Genomic DNA, 19959 nt, shown 5'->3' on the forward strand with positions numbered 1-19959 from the left:
GTGACCTACGCCGTGTTAGGGTGGTCCGAAAATTTGCAATTTTCGTCGATTTTCGCAAAAACCACTTTTTTCAAAAAATCATATCTCCGCGCCATTTCATCTGATTTTAACTGTCCTAGACGCAAAAGAAAAGTGATTAGTTTGGCTATTTGTGAAAAATTGTAAGAAGTTTCAAAAATCTAGCGTAACATTTGAAATTGTCGTATGAAAACTTAATATGCTGTTTTAAAGGTCTCGGAACCAAAGAGCCTATGTCTGAAAATATTTTTACCTGATTCCTCGGAAAATATTACATATTATATCGAAAAATTGTGAAGTTATGTTTTCAACACTCTGAGATACGATTTTTAAAAATAAAAACTGGGTCTTTCGACGCGCCACGCGCAAAAACGGGAAAATGACGAAATCAGGAAAAAACTACTTTTTTCACTAAAACTGCGATAACTTGAAAATTTCAGCGATGACCTATACATGTTAGGGTACCAAAAGTTGCGTATTTCAATTACAAAAATTTGGGTACCCTAACATGTATATTTTACTCGCAAATGTTTGTGGACTTCCTATTTTAATGTAAAATAAAAAAAAATGCAATCGAAGAAAACAATTTTACATAAAATTCCATTGTTTCGATTTTCCCAAAATATTATTCATGATTGTCCTCCATCCCTGATTTTTTTTCGAAAGGTTGAGAAAATTTACAATACAACGAAAAAAAGTAAACAGAATCAATAATATAAAAGTTTTTTAAGTCTTATCCAATCAGCCTTTTATTTTTTAGTTCCAATATCTCAGTCCTATTTTCAATGTTAATAAATAAATCATTGGTAAAATGTTCCACTTTATTCGAAAAAAATATTTTTAAATTTTTTATATCAATTCGAACATTTCAAAATTGGGTAATATTGAACATTTGACCATTTTGAAAGGTTAGTCTTGATTTCAAAATTTAAACAATATTTTGTTTGAAAATATTCAATTCAATTGTATGCTGAATCATTTCCAGAAACAAACAACACGTCATATTGTGGCGTTATAGTTCCATCTAAAACATTTCTCTCAAATCATGCACAATCGTCCTATCAAATCGAATCAACCATTTCACTCATTTCCAAGAAATCGCATGTTGCACGACAATTTCTTCCTTGAGGAAATCATTTTTACGGCACACTCTCCTACATCACCCCTTCTGTCAACATTGGAAACCATTTTTCTTCTTGCCGGTTTGTTCTCAGATTGCCCAGAACCCCCCCTATTTCATTAGCATCTAATTAAGTCTTTAACATGGGCCCATAGTGCGTGCAAATCGCAGCCCGATCGCGCTCAGATTGCTCTTAGTATACTTTAACTTGGCGGGTAGCGTGCAGCAGCTACTTGACTCGGACTAATTACGTCCATCGGAACGCTTTTTTCTGAAGGGAAGCTAAATGGCTCCGATTTATTCAGTGCACCGACGGTTTCCAAGCTCAGCCGGAATCAATAGCGGCTCATTGTGTCCCAAGTTGAGTAGGTTAAGAATTTGCTAGCGGCGTTGGAGGCACGTGCGTGGGCGGTCAGCCGTCAGCTAGTTGTGGTTAGTCAGCGGACGGGCTGGAATTGATTAAATTTCGCCCCTTGAGCAAAATCGCGAGTCGCGACTGGGTGACATTGGCATTGACAGTTTATTTTGCCTCTTTCTTGTCACAACTGCAGCTGATTTGCATGAAATGTTCTAGCGAAAACAGCTACGACAACGACGCAGGAAAAATCTCTTACAGCGTGAGAAAATTATATGGCTTATAGGAGTCGTCCCCGTTGATTCAGTAGTAGAGGCAATGAAAAGCAGGAATTTTCTTGCTACATCACATGTCTGATTGAAGTCACTGATAGCTGTCGTGTAATTTGCGTGTGTAAATGGGTATCACCTAGAGCTATTTAGACTCTGGTTATGGACAACAAGTTATTTGTCTTGTAAATTGATTGTTGGATAACACAATTTGCATCTTTCTTGAAATGTGTTTTTTCTATTGCAATATTTTGTTATTTTATGAAATTGAAAGTTCGAACTGAATTTAAAGTTCTATAAAAAAATGTATCAATTAAAAAAAGAAAAAATAGCACAAAAATGTAACAAAGTTCTTTAGCAATTCTCCCAAGAATAAGCAAATTCTTAGATAATTTCATTTTTGTATTTTTCAGTTCGATGATATTTTGTGTGTACATTTTCTATGACCAAAGAAGCCATTTTGCATTCAAAAAAAATCTCGGGAACAGATGTTCTGATCAATTTGAAGTCTTCGGCAAAGTTGTTATTACATTCTAAAAAAATACCCAATGTTTTTGATTCGACTCTTCACACAGAGTATTGAATTGCGCCAAATAACAATTTTTGAAACATCTCACTTGTTTTGTATTAAGATGGCTTAAAATGGCCTCTATCGACCCAAGTAGATCAAAATTCATCTGGCAGTGCTGCCAATATTTCAAATAAATACGTAATTTCAAATTAGCTTGAAAATAGGTAAAAAGTGATTTTTTTCCATGTCGCGATAAGGTCCAGCTTATGATGATACACTATCTTCCCTTTACTAAGCAATCGAATCCAGAATCATGGTATAATATTACATCTGGAAAGGGGTACATCTTTTATGTCAGAAAAAATGTGTAACTTTACCACTATTCTGATGTAAGGTCGCATTTTCAGTCTAAATTGAGGTAAACTTAAATCATAAAAGAGGTATTATTCAACCTTCTAAAATTACACCTTTCAAATTTACACTTTTTTTGCTGTGTACCACACAGAAAAAAAACATGGTAATATTACATCTGGAAAGAGGTACATATTTTATGTCAGAAAAAATGTGTAATTTTACCTCTGAAATTGTGTAATTTTACCACTTTTCTGATGTAATGTCGCTTTTTCAGTCTAAATTGAGGTAAAATAACATCATATAAGAGGTAATATTCAACCTTCCAAAATTACACCTTCCACAATTTTTTACTGTGTGGTGCTTTTTGCAACAATAAGGCTCTGCCAGTTAGTTTAAAAAATGCATTTTTGTTTTGTTAAAAACTCGACTTTTTTACCTGTAATAGTCATGACCAAGCTTGATCATCCCTGAATATTTGTTTTCGAAGAGATCAAAAAATATCTTACGAATTTCCTTTACAGATATAGGAGATGGTACCAATGGTTGCTGAGATAAAGTCTCTGAAAGACAACTAAACAGGAAAAATTAAGTTTTTTCTAACATGAGCAAAAAGCGTCGATTTTTTATGTGACGATAGTTCAGCAAGTAAACGTACAATTTTGATTTAAAAAAAAAACTTGCATAAAATTTTGTGTTCAACAAAAAAAATTCAAATCAACCCTTATATTTAAAAAAAACACTCTGAAACGCTTTTATTTGGCCATATCAAATTTTAGCGATGATTTATTTATTTTTTAGAAGATATAATTTTTCGAAAGAACGGAAATTTTTTGATATTGAAAATGGGACGCAAATTTTCATAGTTATCGTTATTCAAAAAATTGGCGCGTTTTGATGATGCATAAAAAACATATTTTTGTTCTGTTTTTCTTTCAGAGGCTGTATCTCAGCAATCATTGGTTATATCTTTAATGTATTTGAATCAAAGTTATAGGAAATATTGTCATCTTAAGAAAATATTTTCAGAAATGGTCAAGCTTGGTCATAACTTCTTCAAGTGAAAAAGTCACGTTTTACACATACAAAAATTTTAAGTGGTTTACTTGAAAACGGTAAACGATATCAAATTTTCTGATTGCAAATTGAATTTCAAATCAAAATATGAAAACCCAAAATATTAACATAATTTTTCTATTTAAAAAAAATGATTATTTAAAAAATATGGCAACATTCTAAAATGAATTTTAACCAACTTGTGCACCATGTCCAAATTGTGTCTTTTTTAGAACAGTGTGAAAATTTAAACAAGATTGCGGCTAACGACTGAAAATTGAGCAAAATTTAAGTTTGTTGAGCACTAAAATTTTAGTTTTGAAATGATTTTAATATTTGTTTTTTGTTTGAAGGCAAAAAAATATTAAAATTTTGTACCGCTCCTACTTTCAAAATATTAACAACATTTTCTATTTTTGAAAAAAATTAATATTTTTTTTTTAAATGGCAACATTCTTAAATTAATTTTAACCAACTTGTGCACCATGTCTAAATTGTGTCTGTTTGTAGAACCGTGTGAAAATTTAAACAAGATTGCTGTTAACGACTGAAAATTTGAGCAAAATTTAGGTTTGTTGAGCAAAAAAAAAAAAAAAATAGTTTGGAAATAATTTTAGTATTTGTTTTTTGTTTAAAGGCAAATAATAAGAAAGTGTTTTATGTGTTTTTTTTATTTTAAATTTTAGAAACCCATATACAAAGTTGACACAATACTTTAGAAAGCGTGATATTTTCATGAGTTTATTGATATTTTGATTTTTTTGACTGTAACAGAAATTTGGATTTTCTTCAACATAGTTTAAACACCACTGCTGTTTTCCGCTACCCAACTTTTTAAAATTGGGGTACATGGCTTTAAAAGGGATGTACTGTAATTAATGTACTTTTAGAAACAGTTATTTTCAAATTTAGAACAAATTTCGTGTTTTTGTAACTTTGCATGGTTATTTCTTAGAGCGTTTCAATGTTCTACAAGTTGTAAAGCAGACAATTGGAAAAAGTATAAACATAAGGGGATTGCTTGTAACCATCACGAGTTATCACGATTTTATTTTTTTAGGTTTTTGTAAATCGAAGAGGGGTCGGAGTAACTGCTGTGTGAGTTGGCGGAGAATGACCCATCTTGGATTTTTTTCTGTACTTACGAGATTTGTCTATTTTTGTCAAAATTAATGCATAAGCTTCGAAATTTTTGGTTGGTATTGTGGTTTTCCTTCATATTAGTTTAATTCAAACTAAAGCCTGGAAAACATTCAGATTTTTTTATGATTTATGTTTATAAGGATTTTTTTACTAAACTTTTTTTTTAGTATTGGTTTACCATGTGATAATTTATGAAATTTAATTATCGAGAGGGATTCATGGTTAATTAAATTGTCAGAAAACTAGAAGTTCTTCTTAAAAATGAAACTTATTTAAATTGCTTTGCATTGATTTCAGCAGAATATATTTAACCTCCTGCGATACTTTTCAATGTTTTATTTCACTAATTACAAAGTTGCTTTGATTTTTTTCAATTGCTCTGCAGAAACCACTCTCAATCCGACAATTTCAATTTGCCAGACCACTCAAAGGCACATTCCATGTTTCAAACGCCTCTCACCAGCTCCTAGTAAGTCTTAGCCGAAACAACTTGTACCGTCCAATCAAACGACACGGGATTTACTATTTAAAATATAGCCGTCAAAGCCTACACACACTTGGCGTCAATCGCAGTCGAGTCACATCCCCACACAAATCTAGATTTATCGACTTTTTTCCGCGTGCAACTTTTCTAGTTTCTAATTTCCAGTTCTCAACAGGATTGGATCTAATCTCGATCAAAAAATCGCCCTATTTTCCCATTATGCAACCCACAAACAAGTAATTTTTCACCGCACTCCAGAACTTTGAGCGCAGTAAACAAACTAATCATCGTTTCAAACAGTTTTTCAATTCCAACCAACTTAAATGAGAAAACTTTGGCCTGCATAATCGCCCGAATGACACACACTTCACACCGTGTGCTGTAGTGGATGATGCCATTTTCCTGCTTTACTTCAAAGTATAAAGGAAAAGGCTCGAAAAGATAGGACAACGTGAGGAGAATTAATTTCCCTACTTTTCGTGCACCAGGACGACCTCATCAAAAGAGGCGCACCACTCCTGGAGAAGGGGAGGATTTGGGCTGTTTGACCTAGATTTCGTCCTTGATGGGGTGTTATGACTGAAGTTGAGTTCCTGTTGTCAGAATGGTGCACACTGTGCGAGCAGTACTGTGAAGGAATGTGAACAGAATTGCTTTGGTTTGCATGTTTGTTTGGTATTCTGTGGACAGAAAACGCAAAGCGAATAGTTTGGTGAAAGTTATGTTGAATTAAAATGGACTAATTGCTGTAAAAATCATAAAAAAAACTATTTGATCTCAAGATATGTTGCTAAACAGGATCAAAAATAATCAGCAAAATAAATACAAAAAAAAAACAAGATCACACCATCTAATCTAAACATAACAAAGAACATAAAAATAGCCCATCCCAGGTGTCAGTTTGGGGGCCAATTGAAAACCCTTTCCCCACCCCCTCATTCGAATGTTTTCATTTTCCAATTTTCCTCGACATTGACATCGCCGAATGGATTCTCCTTAACACTCACACTCGTGCAAGGTAAAATAAATAAACATGGCAAAAAGAGAAAAAAAAACCATGCTGGGTAAATTCGTGACTCCATACACCTGTTTTTGGCAGCAAGTTCTTGTACCCCTGCTCCCACCCCCACACCTCTTGGCGTGCTTTCTAAGCTGGAGAGCCAACATAGTTCCGTAGGCAAATAAGGTCATTGGTTTCTGCTGGCTTACTACTGTTTTTTCCTTAGTGAGTAAGTTTTGGCAGACTCAATGACTCGCGGACTGAGGATGTTAGGGTGATTAATAAATAAAGTGTATGAATCTATATTTTTGAAAAATCGTTCTTGAAATTGAAACCATTTATATATAGTTTAAGAATAAAAAAACAATAACAATTGGGTACTAAAGCCCTATGTCATTTTTTATGTACAACGGTAAAAAACACGATCAAAAACCATTTCTGATCACTTTTTTTCATTTTAATGCAAAAAAAAATAATGACAAGACAACATTTTTTGATGGATCAACTGTGGTCCCCTTGGAACGAGCTGTCAAGTAGGAACTTTTCTGTCAAGAAGGACCGCGAGGTTAATTTTCTAAAATTGATTTAAAAATCCATTTTAAACTCTATGTGGTCGTACAAAGGGTCATTGTACTCAGAAAAATAAGCTTTATCGCTGTAAACAATAATATCAGGAATCTAAGCTTCATTTTAGGACCCAATTGAAATAAGTTATCTTCTTAACATATACGCCCCAAGCAGCAATTATTGTTGCCAAGCCTTATTTGCAACTAATCCAAAGCAACCCAAAATCGCTCAGGCAACATATTCGCAACACTTCTGGCGACAAAAAAAGCGCACGGCAACAACGCGATTGGCAACAATAGCCAGATAGTTGTAAACGTGTTGCGGCAATGTTTCCTATGCGATGCTAATTTATATAGGAGAAATTGATGGTGTTGCAACAATGTAACAAATATGTTGCAAATATGTTACTAAAATGGTGAAATTTTGGGTTGCTTGAAATCAAATGTGAAGCCGAAATGATTTCAAGCGCAACAAACTTCTAATTAATTTCAGAATAAAAATGTTTCGGTTTTGGTTTCGCTGCAAATCAAAAATGGATAAGTCTGAAAAATAACCCTGTCGCATTTTACGTCAACAACTAACAAAATTGCTTTTCTTAAGTGTATAGGAGGTTTATGTCTTTTGCCATTTCAAGTTTACCGAGTAAAATTGCATTCTACTCATGATTTTTTCATGCGCCCTCAATCTTTTGAAAATTTGGCATCTTTTCTAGAGCCATTTTAGTATCAAAATTAAAAAAGTTTGCAAGTATATCTGAAAATTACATAAGTTTTAATCCAAGCTACGTAGAATGTCAGTTCTGTGGCAAAAAAAACTTCAAAATGGGTTTAAATAGCTGAAAATTGACCATTAAAGTTTGTTTTTGCTATCTACCATCATGGCGCTTTGTACGCACAGGGCTGTATTCAGGAACCTGTCATAAAATTAGCTGTAAGAAAATTGTTGTTTTTATGCAAACTAGATTTTTATTAGGAATCAAGAGTAAATTCTAACTTGCTACACAAATCACAATTAGTTTTGTTCTTAACAGGAGTTGAAAATTTACAGTCTACCACAAATTTTCATGTGAAGGCAATGGCAATGCTATAGAGCGAACAATTAAATTTGATTTGGATTCTTCTATAACTTAAGTTGAATTTTTGGAGAAAAAAAAACCTTACTATTATTGCATAAAACATAATGTTTAGTTCAATTTTGTCAGAAGTTTAGCAGAAATACAATTATTCAGGAACCTTTAGAACATTGTAACTGTATTTTTTGTTTTTCTTGTAAAATTAAGTTTTCATCAGAAAGCAATGGTTGATTCAAATATGCATTACAAATAATTTTTATGAGAAGAATGCGATAAACGATTGTGTAAAACTAGTATACTAAACCCCCGGTGGTTGGTCACTTTTTCGTTTGACACTTTTTAGGTCTGAATTGGTTTGACTAAGTAAAACTGAAAAAAAGACGAACTGTCATTTTTACACGGGACACACACTTACTATCAAACCAATCACTTGGTACTGTGTGTGAGCTCCGTGTAAAGAGAGTGTCAAACTGAAAAGTGACCCAGATCGTCTGCCAACGATTGGTATAAAATCATCGGAGTTTGGGTGTATATATTTATTCTCTGCAGGAGGTACAATTTTAAAGTCTACCAATATATATTTTTTAATATTTGAAAAAATAAAAATTAAGAAAAGGTTTGATAACGACAAATGCTTGCAATCAAATATTTTAAATGAAGTATAAAGTTATTAGGCTTAAAATGGGCATATTTTCCCTAACAAAGAGCACCTCGATCCAACACTTCGTATCGAACTGATTCGCGTTCGAACAAAACCGTCAAAATTTTGTATTTTCCTTATATACTATTTTGTATATCTTTTATACACTTTCAAGTCTTTGCATCGCATTGCTACAATTGCAATTTACCGGCATTTTTTTTTAGTTTTGCAAAGATATTAAAATTGTACTCCTGTTTTACTTTATAAATTTTTAATTATAGTTTTAATTCCCAGCAAAAAAAAAACATGTTTAATTAATTGGACAACATAAAACTCAAATAAATCAATAATTATCAAGAATTTGTCAAAAAAGCAGTAAACCAGCAGCAGAAACAGAATTAATAATAACATGTGTTCCAAATCAAGCCCCCTTATTACGTCCCTGTTAATTTTCATTCAAGCAAATGAAACAGCAAAGTAGTTGTGCTTTAAAAATGTTGCAAAAACGTTTCAGATGAGTTTCCAACACATTAAGTTTCTTGAATTTTATGCAATGTTGTTGTAACAAAACAGCAACATTAATATCTGATGACGTTATTTTAACGTTGTATTTTTGTTGCCACCGCAATATTCCAGCCCCAGTGATTTGCTGGAGCTGTCAAACAAAATCAATCGTTAGCATCAATCACAAGGTCTTCAGAATCCGACAAAGAAATACAAAATTTGTGATCTTTTCAAGTTGTTTATTCTAAATCTTCAATTAATTTCAACAATATTCTTCCTCCAATTTACAAATAAAACATAGATAATCGTGATTCCAAAAATCGACCAACTTCAGAAGATTTTCCCGGCTGGGGCTGGCTCGCATATTTTTTTATGTTGCCTTCGCACAGCAGACCCGTTTCTTCCGGGCGTTCAACTGCTCCTGCATGGATTCGGGACCGATGGTTTACCTCTGACTCAGGTCGGACAATCTGGATCTACTCATTGTGGTCTTCGAGTTTCCTGTTTAGCAAGCTTTTCCTGAACATCAGCCGCTCGGTTATCTTCTAGCCTTTCTCCAGCGGAGAATAAGTGATCCGTTCCGTTCCGTTCGATTGTAAGTGGGATTTTTCAGCGGCTTCAGTCCGTGCCATTTTTCTTGGTCCATCCGATTCAGTTCAGTTCTGTACTGTTGGCTTATGAACCGAGCTATATGGTGCTGAGGGAAATATTCCGCAGGACACGTAAAAACAGAAAAAAAAAATCAAAAAACACACGACGAGCGGTTGTCACCCCGATGTTCAAAAATATTGTTATTATTATGCTGCCGAAACATTGCAAAAGCAATAACTTGAAGAGCGTGAATTCCGTTTCCAAAAAAGATGCTCCAACGAGGAAACGTTGTTGAAACATAATTGTTACATATTGTGCAAGATTGTTGCAGTTTTGACTTCTGATCCCTAGATGCAACTTAAAAAAAACTTAGTCATTTTTAGCATGTTGCGCATTGCTACTTGGGATTTCCATTATATGTAATTTGGGCCATCCCCAAACTCGTGAATCCTTTTTTTTAGAAATACTGATCTCCCCTCTCTCTCTTAAAATCGGTTTTAAAACATAAACTTTTGACAGTTAATTAGTCGTAGAATGTGTAAAATTTGCTTGGATTGGCATGCCAAAAAACCATCATTAAGAGTAAAAAAATCCTGATAATATTCCTGGAAATCTTGGTTTTGTAAAACACCCTAATCGTGAACCACCCTAATTTAGAATTTACCCAAAATTTGCAGCAACTCTTCTGAAGTCACATAAGTTTCAAAACTGTAAAATCCAATTTCTAAAAAAAATGCGATCTGTACCACTATGCAATGCAAATTATATTTCAAGTTTTTGTCTATTGAAAATCCAAACAATTAGGTGCAACAAAATAACAATTTCCTAAATATTAAAGTAAATTGAAAAAATGTGTACAGTCAGATGATAACTATAAATTTCAATTAAATAGAGCATAAACCAAATAAAGGCCAAGGCCAAGGCCAAAATAATTAGACCCTAATTGTGACTTACTCCGTACTAAAGTGTTCCCAAAAAAGGTAATTTTTGTAAATTTTCACTAAAGCCATTTTTTTTTCAAGAAATTTTTAACTTCAGCAAATTTTAGTTCTTTTGGACGCAAATGAAAGTTATTTGTTTGAAACCAAAAAAAAAAGTTTTGAAACCTTTTAATATTTTTTTTTGCGAAAATTTACGAAAATTGCAATTTTTTGGGACCACTCTCCCACGATTTCAGTCACTCTAATGGTCATTAGGGTGGGTACGTTTTTCAAAAAGTTCTCGGATCAAGTTTTAGTATGGTTCACCTTGTAGGGCATGCCCATAGGGACTTTCATGCCAAATATCAGCTCATTTGGTTGTGAACTGGCTGCGCGCATCAGGGTGAAAGTTTACATGGGAATTACTATGGGAAATTGGAACTTTTTGTTCAAACGCTCCTACAAGTCTGGGAAATTCACGCGCCAACTTCTGGTATGGTCAGGCCTAAGGAGAATGGTCTGGAGAACACTTTTCCCGAAGAGAGCATATGGATTCGTTGTCCCTAGACCTGGCGCATCGGCAAACAATCCGATGTCTCCGGAATCAACGTTTTTCCCTGAAAAGCATAAAATTTTCCTTAGCATGCTATGAAAGTTTGATGCACACCGCGACGCCATACGTCAGGCAGCTACCACGTGGTTGAAATATTTGCAAAAAAATACAAATTTGCCATGCAAAGATTCTGAATTCGACTAAATAATATCAGGATCGCTCGAAATGATCATTTTCTAGTTAAAAGAAGGTTTGCAATTGAATATTCCAGCCGTTTCTCACCCACGTGGTAGCTGTCTGACATATGGCGTCGCGGTGTGCATCAAGCTTTCATAGCATGCTAAGGAAAATTTTATGCTTTTCAGGGAAAAACGTTGATTCCGGAGACATCGGATTGTTTGCCGATGCGCCAGGTCTAGGGACAACGAATCCATATGCTCTCTTCGGGAAAAGTGTTCTCCAGACCATTCTTCTTAGGCCTGACCATACCAGAAGTTGGCGCGTGATTTTCCCAGACCTGTAGGAGCGTTTGAACAAAAAGTTCCAATTTCCCATAGTAATTCGCATGTAAACTTTCACCCTGATGCGCGCAGCCAGTTTACAACCAAATGAGCTGATATTTGGCATGAAAGTCCCTATGGGCATGCCCTACAAGGCGAACCATACTAAAACTTGATCCGAGAACTTTTTGAAAAACGTACCCACCCTAATGGTCATACAAAAAAAAATATGGGTCTTATTGTTTTGAGCCCGATCGGAGACCTTTTTCGGTTTATGCTCTTTTCAAATAGATTTGCTGTAATGATATTTTTTTAAACGTTTATTTTTGCATTTTTAATCGATTACACTTAACCACTTTTTCGTTTGAAACTTTTTTAGTTTGTACCCCGTTGGTTGGTTAAAGTCAAACTAAAAAGTGACGAACTGTCACTTTTTACACGGCGCTTATGCACCAGGTATGTAGATTATTAACGTAAGGCGTAAGGCTGTCAAAATAGTTAGTTAGCACGAAACCCGGATTTTATATGAAGATTTTCAGAAAAGTGAATATTTGACCATTTTCCGGAAAAAATCACCGGATTTTTTATGTAGAGTTGTTGTCAAACTGAACCGAAATACGCTTTAAAAACAAAATATAAAAAAAATCGGCTAAACGCGTTTTTCGGTTCAGCTTAACAACTCTACAGAAAAAAAATCTGGTGAAATTTACCCGGAAAATGGTCAAATTTTCACTTTTCTGAAAATCTCCATATGAAATAAGGGTTTCGTGCTATTATTTTGACATTTTTGGTTTCGTGCTATTATTTTTTTTGCTATTTTTTTGCGATCGGAAAAGTCGTGAAAGTTGACGAAAATTTATATTTTATATATTACTGTTATTTTAGAAAATGTTGACGGTGGCATAACTGCTGTGATACTTTTTGTTTAACCATTTCTTTAAATTAGAATTTTATACACAGAAAAAAAAGTTGAATTTTGGAATGTTGAAAATTTGGTAGGTAGAATATTACCTCTTTTTTTGAGTAATAACACATAAAAAATGTGTAAAAATGTGAACCTGATGAATATTCAACAAAAGATGATGAAAATTCATCATATTCTGGGGTAAAATTAATCATTTTTTTAGACATAAAATCTGTCACCATTTCTTGATGAATACTACCATAATTTTTTTTCTGTGTAATGAAGCTCAAAGTTGAAAAATAAATTAAGATAATGCTGGTAGAAATATTTAAAAAAAATTGTTACCTTCTCCCCTTCAAAATCGGGCCGAAAAATCAGGGGACAAAAAGATATTTTGTCAAAAAACTTCAGAATTTCAATACAAATTCAAGTGCAATCAGTTTAAATCCATTTTTAATGTATTTCCCTACGTGTAGATTTTTTTCAGCATGTTTGGGCTTGTTAAAAAAAAATAGAATTTTTGAAAAATTTTTATGTACAGTACCGCAAACAAATAGTTTTTGCTAAAAAGTTAGTTTTCGTCAAAACTTGCGTTTTTAAAAAAAAAAATATTGCAAAACAACTAAACTAGTATAAATTGCAATTTAAAACGCTTTTTTCTTGAAAAGATGAGTCATGACATACTATTTCAACTTTTATAGGACAAAAGTACAACAAAAAATTGTGTACTCGAAATTGACTACAAATTACTTGTTGCTTCAGGAAAAATACTTTTCAAGAGTATGAAATTTCGCTCTTAGAAGCAATGGAAAGCTGTGGAAATTTCCTGTCAGATACATTTGAAAGTAGCGATGACTATTTTTTCCTGAAAAGTTTTTTTTTTCTGGAAATCACGCTGTTTCATTACACATTATTATGCTTCTACCGATTTTTTTTGCAAAATATCAATGAATTAATGGAAAAAAAATCTCAAAGGTTTTATGACTTCAACCAATCTGTGGTCCTAAAATTAAAAATTTGCTAAAAGCCATAAGTTACCCCATTTGAATAAAAATACATTAAAAAACTTGAAAAAATAATATAAAATAAATTCAAACCATCCAGTTTATGTAACCTATTTAAAAACTTTACCATCAATTGTGCAAGGTTTTAAAGGATAATTTCAAATTTCAGTAATGAGCAATTCTCTACGAAATCGGTCTTTTTTCTTCAATTTTAATTTTTGTATTTTTTAATCCGACTGAAACTTTTTTGGTGGCTTCGGTATGCCCAAAGAAGCCATTTTGCATCATTAATTTGTCCATATAATTTTCCATACAAATTTGGAAGATGTCCATACAAAAATGATGTATGAAAATTCAAAAATCTGTATCTTTAGAAGGAATTTTTTGATCGATTTGGTGTCTTCGGCAAAGTTGTAGGTATGGATATGGACTACACTGGAAAAAAATAATACACGGTAAAAAAAATTTGGTGATTTTTTTATTTAACTTTTTATCACTAAAACTTGATTTGCAAAAAAACACTATTTTTAATTTTTTTATTTTTTGATATGTTTTAGAGGACATAAAATGCCAACTTTTCAGAAATTTTCAGGTTGTGCAAAAAATCTTTGAGCGAGTTATGATTTTTTTTATCAGTACTGATTTTTTCAAAAAATCGAAATATTGGTCGCAGAAATTTTTCAACTTTATTTTTCGATGTAAAATCAAATTTACAATCGAAAAGTACCAGTAAAATTTTAATAAAGTGCACCGTTTTCAAGTTAAATCCATATTTAGGTGACTTTTTTGAAAATAGTCGCAGTTTTTCATTTTTTTTAAATTAATGCACATGTTTGCACACTTTTGGATAAAATATTTTTGAAAAGCTGAGAAAATTCTCTATATTTTGCTTATTCGGACTTTGTTGATACGATCTTTAGTTGCTGAGATATTGCAATGCAAAGGTTTAAAAACAGGAAAATTGATGTTTTCCAATTCTCACCCAAACAGCCCACTGCCAAATTTGTATGGAAAATTATATGGACAAATTAATGATGCAAAATGGCTTCTTTGGTTATACCGAAGGCACCAAAAAAGTTTCAGTCGGATTAAAAAATACAAAAAAAATCGAATGACTGAAATCTGAGAGAACTGCTCTAATAATTATATTTTTTGCTCATAAGGTATTTCGGAAGGGGGGAAACATTTTTTTATATTTTGCGAGGAAAAAAAAGTTTTTGCTGTACATTCGAATATCTTCAACCGAATTAAAACAAGCTAAATATGAGTATCAATGCAAAAAAAAATAATTCCAGATTGTTTTCAGTTGATTGGACTTTTTTCCAATGAAATTTTAAAGTTTAAAAAAAATATGTTTTACCCCCTGGTTTTTCAGACCAATTTTCATAAGAGAGGACGACATAAACTTTGAAAAATATTTGCAAAAGTTCAATTAAAGTTGACAAAATACCACCATGAGCCATAATAACAAACCAAATTCCATCAATCTAACATCAACTAAACCTCAACCTCGACGCCAAAAAAGAGTTTGCGTTTTTATTGCGTCGACCGAATCCTTTCACTCCCTGCTCAAATTCCACTGTTCCAGGCGGTATTGCTCCCCATCGGAACGCAAACAGCGGGAGCTCCAATGTTTCCCCAACCACCCCCACCTTCCAGACGGGAGTTCCCAACGGTATCCAAGACACATTCCGTCCGGTTGTTGGTAGATAAATCGATAACGGCCCGTTTTTCGCCCATGCTCCCCATAACTAGCGTTTTCTCCCCCATAAATTTCAGGAATTTCAATGATTTTTTGAATGAAAATTGAGAAGTGATGGAATTAGCGGGTGCTCTTTTGTAACGTTATGTGACACAAGCAGTTAATGAACAAGAGCGATGGGTTTCCTTCGAGTTGATCACTTACCGTTTAAGGATTCTTGGACAAATCTCTAAAACTGCTTGAAGATTTGATCTTCCGTTGATTAAGTAGCAAATATCCTTGATTAGAGACTGCTGCTGCTGCGCCTTTCAAGCTGTGTTAATCCTCGTTAGTTGGACGAATGCTGCTCCGGTTGTTAAAACTGCACTTAAACTCAAATATGGACAAATCTTGAAGGTTAATCACTGTTAGATCTTCAGCACTTAAAAACACTAAAAGTTCGTTGATATCGTTCGTAATGTTCGTAAAACTTAAAATCACTTAACAAGACACTTTATTTTTTCCCAAAAAGTCCATGAAATCAAACATTAATCCTCAAATCACTCAAAAAAACAAAAAATAAAACCAAAATTTTCACTCAAAATAAAGAAAACTCATAAAACCAGAAACGATGGTGTGAGGGGTGTCGACCCGGACTGCAAAATAAAATCGCGCGCGTATTTTTGCGGAGAATGGCACTTGTTTTCGGATTGACGGTTCGTCTACTAATGGCACGCTCGGCGACCAGTTCGCTGTTATTTAATGTTGTTGTGCGAGCGCCCGCCTTGTTGGGTCGAGCTTCTCAAGCCCGTTTGTGTAGTAGTCGGATCGTGGTCGTCGATGTGACTGTGTGATGTGATTTTTTTTTCCTTTTTTTCTGCCTTCTGTTGGTGGTTTCTCTCAGATTCTGAGCTTCATTTTTCGCGAATCGCGACGAGTTGGGGTTGGCGCGAGAAAAATGCACTGGGGATGTCAGTAAAAAGTTATGGGTGTATATTCCTATTTGTGCATTATTGATTTTGAAGCAAAAATCATTAAAATATTACAAATTCTTCATTCTACGATCTTTTATTTCTTAATGCAATGTTTAAATAAAGTTTTTTTTTCTTCTCCTCTTTTAAATATATTTCAAATAATCTCATCCACAATTTGTTTTGTATTATGATTTTGAACCTTAACCCGAAGCAGAGAAAGATACAATAGCTTTTTTGTTTAACCGCATTTATTTAACAGATTATTTAGTTTTTTTTTTCTAAATTGTGTACCGGATTTTTTTTAATTCAAGTGAAACTGCATTTGAAATGACATATGAGCAATTCTCTGAGACTTCGGTCTTTCGATTTTTTTTTGTAATTTTTTTATCCGACTGAAACTTTTTTGGTGCCTTCGGTATGCCCAAAGAAGCCATTTTGCATCATTAGTTTGTCCATATAATTTTCCATACAAATTTGGCAGCTGTCCATACAAAAATGATGCATGAAAATTCAAAAAATCTGTATCTTTTGCAGGATTTTTTTGATCGATTTGGTGTCTTCGGCAAAGTTGTAGGTATGGATACGGACTAAACTCGAAAAAAATGATACACGGTAAAAAAAATTGGTATTTTTTTATTTAACTTTTTATCACTTAAACTTGATTTGCAAAAAAACACTATTTTTAATTTTTTCATTTTCTGATATGTTTTAGAGGACATCAAATGCCAACTTTTCAGAAATTTCCAGTATGGGCAAAAAATCTTTGACCGAGTTCTGATTTTTTGAATCAATACAGATTTTTTCAAAAAATCCAAATATTGGTCGCAAAAATTTTTCAACTTCATTTTTCGATGTAAAATCGAATTTGCAATCAAAAAGTACTCAAGTGATTTTTTGATAAAGTGCACCGTTTTCAAGTTATAACCTTTTTTAGGTAACTTTTTTGAAAATAGTCGCAGTTTTTTATTTTTTAAAATAGTGCCCATGTTTGCTCACTATTGAAAAATATATTTTTGAAAAGCTGAGAAAATTCTCTTTATTTGCTTTTTCGGACTTTGTTGATACGACCCTTAGTTGCTGAGATATTGCCATGCAAAGGTTAAAAAACATGAAAATTGATGTTTTCTAAGTCTCACCCAAACAATACACCATTTTCTAATGTCGATATCTCAGCAACTATAGGTCCGATTCACAATGTTAGTGTATAAAACATTTGTGAAATTTTCCGATCTTTTCGAAAAAAGTATTCAAAAATTCAAAATCAAGACTTAAATTTCAAACGGGCCAAACATTCAATATTACGCCCATTTGAAATGTTAGTCTTGATTTAAAATTTTTGAAAATATTTTTTTCGAAAAGATCGGAAAATTTCACGAATGTTTCATGTTTTAACATTGTAAATCGGACCTATAGTTGCTGAAATATCGACATTAGAAAATGGTGGGTTGTTTGGGTGAGACTTAGAAAACATCAATTTTCCTGTTTTTTATCCTTTGCACGGCAATAACTCAGCAACTATGGGTCGTATCAACAAAGTCCGAAAAAGCAAAATAAAGAGAATTTTCTCAGCTTTTCAAATTATTTTTTTTTCAAAAGTGGGCAAACATGTGCACAAATTAAAAAAAAAATGAGAAACTGCGACTATTTTCAAAAAAGTCACCTAAAAATGGATTTAATTTGAAAACGGTGCACTTTATCAATATTTCACTAAAGTACTTTTTGATTGCAAATTCGATTTTACATCGAAAAATGAAGTTGAAAAATTTCTGCGACCAATATTTCGATTTTTGGAAAAAATCTGTATTGATTCAAAAAATCATAACTCGGTCAAAGATTTTTTGCCCATTCTGGAAATTTCTGAAAAGTTGGCATTTTATGTCCTCTAAAACTTATAAAAAAATTAAAAATAGTGTTTTTTTGCAAATCAAGTTTTAGTGACAAAAAGTTAAATTAAAAATCACCAATTTTTTTTTACCGTGTATCAATTTTTTTCAGTGTAGTCCATATCTATACCTATAACTTTGCCGAAGACACCAAATCGATCAAAAAATTTCTTCAAAAGATACAGATTTTTGAATTTTCACATATCATTTTTGTATGGACAGCTGCCAAATTTGTATGGAAAATTATATGGACAAACTAATGATGCAAAATGGCTTCTTTGGGCATACCGAAGGCACAAAAAAGTTTCAGCCGGATTAAAAAAATACAAGAATTAAAATCAAAGAAAAATTACCGATTCCGTAGAGAACTGCTCATATCCAAGATTAATATAACATCTTGAGCTTGATGATTTTCTCTTTTTTCAAGTCACTTCGCAATGTTTCGAAAACATATTTTTTTAATATAAAAAAATAGAAAAACATAAAAAAACAAGAAACAAGAAACAAGAAACAAGAAACAAGAAACAAGAAACAAGAAACAAGAAACAAGAAACAAGAAACAAGAAACAAGAAACAAGAAACAAGAAACAAGAAACAAGAAACAAGAAACAAGAAACAAGAAACAAGAAACAAGAAACAAGAAACAAGAAACAAGAAACAAGAAACAAGAAACAAGAAACAAGAAACAAGAAACAAGAAACAAGAAACAAGAAACAAGAAACAAGAAACAAGAAACAAGAAACAAGAAACAAGAAACAAGAAACAAGAAACAAGAAACAAGAAACAAGAAACAAGAAACAAGAAACAAGAAACAAGAAACAAGAAACAAGAAACAAGAAACAAGAAACAAGAAACAAGAAACAAGAAACAAGAAACAAGAAACAAGAAACAAGAAACAAGAAACAAGAAACAAGAAACAAGAAACAAGAAACAAGAAACAAGAAACAAGAAACAAGAAACAAGAAACAAGAAACAAGAAACAAGAAACAAGAAACAAGAAACAAGAAACAAGAAACAAGAAACAAGAAACAAGAAACAAGAAACAAGAAACAAGAAACAAGAAACAAGAAACAAGAAACAAGAAACAAGAAACAAGAAACAAGAAACAAGAAACAAGAAACAAGAAACAAGAAACAAGAAACAAGAAACAAGAAACAAGAAACAAGAAACAAGAAACAAGAAACAAGAAACAAGAAACAAGAAACAAGAAACAAGAAACAAGAAACAAGAAACAAGAAACAAGAAACAAGAAACAAGAAACAAGAAACAAGAAACAAGAAACAAGAAACAAGAAACAAGAAACAAGAAACAAGAAACAAGAAACAAGAAACAAGAAACAAGAAACAAGAAACAAGAAACAAGAAACAAGAAACAAGAAACAAGAAACAAGAAACAAGAAACAAGAAACAAGAAACAAGAAACAAGAAACAAGAAACAAGAAACAAGAAACAAGAAACAAGAAACAAGAAACAAGAAACAAGAAACAAGAAACAAGAAACAAGAAACAAGAAACAAGAAACAAGAAACAAGAAACAAGAAACAAGAAACAAGAAACAAGAAACAAGAAACAAGAAACAAGAAACAAGAAACAAGAAACAAGAAACAAGAAACAAGAAACAAGAAACAAGAAACAAGAAACAAGAAACAAGAAACAAGAAACAAGAAACAAGAAACAAGAAACAAGAAACAAGAAACAAGAAACAAGAAACAAGAAACAAGAAACAAGAAACAAGAAACAAGAAACAAGAAACAAGAAACAAGAAACAAGAAACAAGAAACAAGAAACAAGAAACAAGAAACAAGAAACAAGAAACAAGAAACAAGAAACAAGAAACAAGAAACAAGAAACAAGAAACAAG

At 32.7% G+C, this 19959-nt stretch overlaps 1 protein-coding gene across 2 annotated transcripts in view; it reads right to left on the bottom strand.

The window, feature by feature from the left end:
* The window catches only part of LOC6031734 (nucleoporin NSP1), a 49748-nt gene extending 33763 nt beyond the window's left edge, over positions 1 to 15985 (bottom strand). For both annotated transcript variants that reach the window (XM_038252999.1, XM_038252997.1), the window contains exon 1: positions 15469 to 15985. The gene's annotated coding sequence lies outside the window, so the exon portion shown is untranslated. The remainder of the gene's footprint in view (positions 1 to 15468) is intronic.
* Between the last annotated feature and the right edge of the window lie 3974 nt (positions 15986 to 19959).

This window comes from Culex quinquefasciatus, chromosome 2 (genome assembly GCF_015732765.1).
Source record: "Culex quinquefasciatus strain JHB chromosome 2, VPISU_Cqui_1.0_pri_paternal, whole genome shotgun sequence".
Classification (NCBI taxonomy): Eukaryota; Metazoa; Arthropoda; class Insecta; order Diptera; family Culicidae; genus Culex; species Culex quinquefasciatus.